General features: G+C 42.1%; 1 pseudogene; it reads right to left on the reverse strand.

Moving 5' to 3' along the window:
- Nucleotides 1–3,484: 3,484 nt before the first annotated feature.
- On the reverse strand, nucleotides 3,485–4,276 carry LOC142443403 (thyroid transcription factor 1-associated protein 26-like; annotated as a pseudogene).
- Between the last annotated feature and the right edge of the window lie 205 nt (nucleotides 4,277–4,481).

Consider the following 4,481-nt stretch of genomic DNA (forward strand, 5'->3'; position numbering starts at 1 on the left):
TGTATACGGTTTCCGTTTTCCAACCTACCCTCCCTCCACCCTTCCCGAGTCTGCACTCATAACACTGGTCCTCAAGGGCTCATCCACCCTGGATTCCCCATGTTTCCTGTTCCTATCTGTCCAAGTGTACATTCTCTAGTCTAGCCTGATTTGTAAATTATCATGATAGTGGGAGATAGGAAACATGTAGGAACTAGGGGAAAGCTGTGTTTCATCGTTATTATCTGGTACCTGTCTTGGTTTATCTCCTCCCTGACACCCTTCTGTTAGGGATGTCCAGAGGACTGTAAATGGGCTTTGTGTCTGTACCCAGCACTCCCCGCTCATTCGCAAGGATAAGATTTTTTTTGTTCTGATGATGCCTGCTACCAAATCTTTTCAAAACCTCATGATCGCACAAGCTGGTGTGCTTCTTCCATGTGGGCTTTGTTTCTTCTGAGCTAGATGGGCGCTTGTTTTCCTTTAAGCCTTTAAGACCTCAGATGCTATATATTTGATAGCTGGGCACCATTAGCTTTCTTCACCACATTTGCTTATGTACCTGCTTTGTGTTCAGTGATCGTGTAGGGAAGGTGAGCATCATAGAATGCCAATTCAATAGAACAGTATTTTTGCAACGAGGGAGTCCTTGAGCGGAGGCCCAATGTCCATCTGCTACCTTAATACAAAACCTATAAATATAGGGACATAGATCTATTTCCCCATGCTCATATATTTAAATATGTACATGCCTTTTTTTAAACCTCTATAATTGACCCTTGCTTCCTAGCTTGCTTTTCTATTCCCTTTGATTTGCCTCTTGGGCCCACTGCCATGCTCACTTTTCATTTGTGCTTCAGTAATTCAGTAATTCCTCTTGGTTCCATTGGTTCCATTTCCCTTGATCACTCCCTACCAGGCCTCCTACATCCCCGTCACCACTGATTTGCATCACCTGTTCTTCCCTTTTCTCTGGGTTTCTTAACACTACTACCTTTCCCCACACCTCCCTCTCTCCCATGTCTCCCCAGAAGTGTTGGTCCTGTTTTCTCTCCTCCAGATTGTTCATCCAGCCTATCTTATTTAGACAGACCTGTAGATGTAATAACATACACAAAACAAAACAGCAAAACCAAGCACTAAAAGCAACAAAACAACCAAAATCCAATGACAATGAAAGAAAACAACTCAACAAGAAAGAAGTGGCTCATCGTTATTTCAAGGTCGGTTTGTTGGCCTTTAAGAGTGTTTTCCAGTCCAGTCTGTTGGTGTACCAAGTACTGGCCCCAAAGTCATCCTTTGGCATTCCCTGGAGACCTTGATGCTTCGTTTTCTTGCTCTTCTGCTGTACCCCCTTAGTGTTATGCCTCGGTGTGGCAGGATTAGTTCGGGCGCATTTCCCACACTGAGTCTTCAGTGTTGTCCCCTCTAAGGCTATGGGTCTTTGAGGGGTGTCTTGTCTCATCGTGGGGCTGGCCATGTGGTCTTCTATGTGGACTGGATTCTCTGAGTGGGAACATCATCCTCAAGTCCTGGTGTGCCAGGATGTGCTCCACATTCCCCTCCTCCCCCTTCATCTGCTCCATGTGCTCCGATCAGATATGTCCCTCTCTCAGAGCTGCAGATTCACTGCCATCCTCTGAAATAAAATATTTGGCATGGGAAGGGGAGTTGGGTGGGAGGATCTGCTCAGATCATTTGATGGTTCAGGATAGATTGACTGTTCGGCTGGGGACAGGTATGTGGGGCTTAGGGCTCTGGCTCCCAACACTGGTTGTGAATATGTCTTTGTTGTTAACCAGTTGTGTGCCTGTGGGTCAACACCTGTGTCTTTTTGAGTGCGTTTTCTCATCTGCAGAGTAAAGGTAATCCATTATCCAGACTCCCATGTCACCAATTGATTGAGAGGCACTAACCAGAGCCTGATTGAAATAGTGTGTACCTGTCAGCCGTGTTCTAAAAACACCTTAAAAGTCTTAAAAACACTATAAATGCCTTAAAAACCCTAAAACGTCTAAAATATTTCTAAAATGCTAAGACCACCCCTAAAGACTCTCTAAAACATCTTAAGACCATTAAATACATGGTAAAAGGCTTTCTAAAACACCCTAATGCGCCATAAGTCTAATTTTTTTTTATCCTGTGAAATCACCCTTTATTGAAATAGTACACAAAGGCTACTCCATGATGTGAGTGGTACCTTTGTTTGAAAACCAATCTATTTGAAAACGAAAGGTCAACAATTTCTCAGAAGCAAAAATGAAGAGGAGGAGGAAGGGAAACATACTGCAAAGGGAACAAACGAGGTGCAATCTGGAAGAAGGTCGACACAGTGTAACTAATGTCAGTGGACAATTTGTGTGAGAAGTGTAAAAGGGTAACCTATCTTGTGCAACCTTCTTTAATAAACTCAGCATCTCCTACTGCATTCTGTCTGTCAATGCAATAAGCTGGGATCGTGCCAAAGCAATCTCTCTGGCTTCCCCTTCAGTTATGTGGCTGCTTTTCCCAAAGTAAAGATCGCAGGTCTTTCTCCCCATTGCATTTTAGAATGCAGAATCAATTGATAGTGTACATAGAAGTACTACTACAGCTGTAATGCAGTTTCAGGCGACATTCGTTACCACTTTTAACATTTCATTACGCAATCACAATTTTTAAATGACTGTTATTACAAACCTTTTGCTTGCAATGATTGTTGCCAACATGTTTTTCAATGATTGCCAAGAAATAAGCAGAAGAAACATCCCAGTACTTGCCTTAGTTCCCAAGGGCACCAACAGGGGACACATTTCAGTGACAGTGTTCTTACAATACAGTTGCACAGATCTGGAAAGCTTAACTCTTGTTGCAACACTACTGGTTTACATGACTATCTGAATGACCAAAGATTAAGAAAGTATTTCATTTCTTTCAGGAAATATTTACAACTAATGACTGAGTCCTTATGCCCACATCTGCTCTTAGAGATCATATCCTTATATAGTGGGCCACAAGGTAGTTGCAGCACTACTTGTCCTGAATAAAATTTCTGCCCTGATATTTCTAGAAAGTCCATCTCCCAGCAAAATGCACTTAATTTAAAATAAAAGCAAAGCAGGACTGTTGGCCTCCATTGTTGAAATGAATCGCAGATCGCAATTGCTGAACACTGTGTAAATTGAAGCACTGCATTAAAGCTGTTCCTATAAAACATTTTGTACTTACTTTACATATTACAAAAGTATTTATGTTTGAGTCTGCTCCCAAATAGAAGGTGCTTTCGGTTCTTCAATCTATTTTTCTTTAGAAACAAATTAAAACAAGTCCTATAATGTACAACCTGTATAGAAAATGTCCTTTAAAAAAAGAGCATTTGCAACATTTTACACTTAGTGTAACTTAGCAATACAGTTTATGCTCATATATTTAGCTGGCTGTTAAGAGGCACATTGCACAAGAAAGTTTCAAAAAGTTTGTGAAAGATGTACTGAAAAGACAATGGAACTTTCCCTTGGAAGATTTGAAGTCCCCTTGTCCATTCAGAAATAGTCGACATATGCAGATGCTTCAGCCACTGATTAAGGATGTATCTGATTTAATTTCCTGCTTGTATTTTTTGAAGAAGATATTCCATTTGTAAATTCAAATTTGGTTGGCCCCTTTTAGTCTTTTTGCTTAATATTTTGAACACTTCCATTTTCTTCTTTTTGTAGAGTCTTTGAGCTTCTTCTCGCTCCTGTTTCCTCCGCTCAAATTCCTGTTTCTTAGCAGCACGTTTGGCTTGGATCTGTGAATTTTCTTCCTGTGCTTTCTGATTGGATGTTTTCTTCCTCTTTGTCTTTAGGGTAGCAAAGGAGTTTACTGCGGTGCTACAATGTTCTTCTGGCAGAGGATGGTCCAGACTGCACTGTTCCTCAGACACAGCCTGGTCAAGGCTGGCGTGATCTTCTGGCAAAGGTGGTGCAACTTGTCCTTCTGGCAAAGGCTGGCGAACTTTTCTGATTTGTTTCTTGAGCCTTTCTTCTTCAGCTAAATAGAGATGTTTCAGGTGGTCTGGGTATTGATCTGTGAACTGGGATTCCCGTGAGGTTTGAAACTTTCTTTCCTTCCAAAGCAATTTCTTGTAACTGCTGAATCTTTAGCTTTCTTCGAAGTGCAAAGCCTTGCCCCTCGCGGACGCTCCCCGAAAAAGCCTTCGGATGATTCGATCGCCACCTTCTCTGTTTCAAGTCCCTCTTCGTGACTTCCACTGGAGAAAGCGCTTCGCCACGCAAACCCCGACTCTCGGCGCGCAGCTTCACCGGCGCCATGGCGGAGGCCTCGCGCCATAAGTCTTAAAAAAAACTCCTTACGTCCCGAAAACATAATAAATGCCCTAATATTATGCAAATGCCTTAAAACGCAAAATAAAGAACACGTGAAGCCCTAAAAACACGCTAAAAGTCTTTTAAAACCCCTAGAACATCCCTACAAAGCAACCCGAAGCACTATAAAACCCTGTAAAAGTCCAACAGCCTAAT

The sequence above is a fragment of the Tenrec ecaudatus genome, chromosome 3 (genome assembly GCF_050624435.1).
Source record: "Tenrec ecaudatus isolate mTenEca1 chromosome 3, mTenEca1.hap1, whole genome shotgun sequence".
NCBI classification, from domain to species: domain Eukaryota; kingdom Metazoa; phylum Chordata; class Mammalia; order Afrosoricida; family Tenrecidae; genus Tenrec; species Tenrec ecaudatus.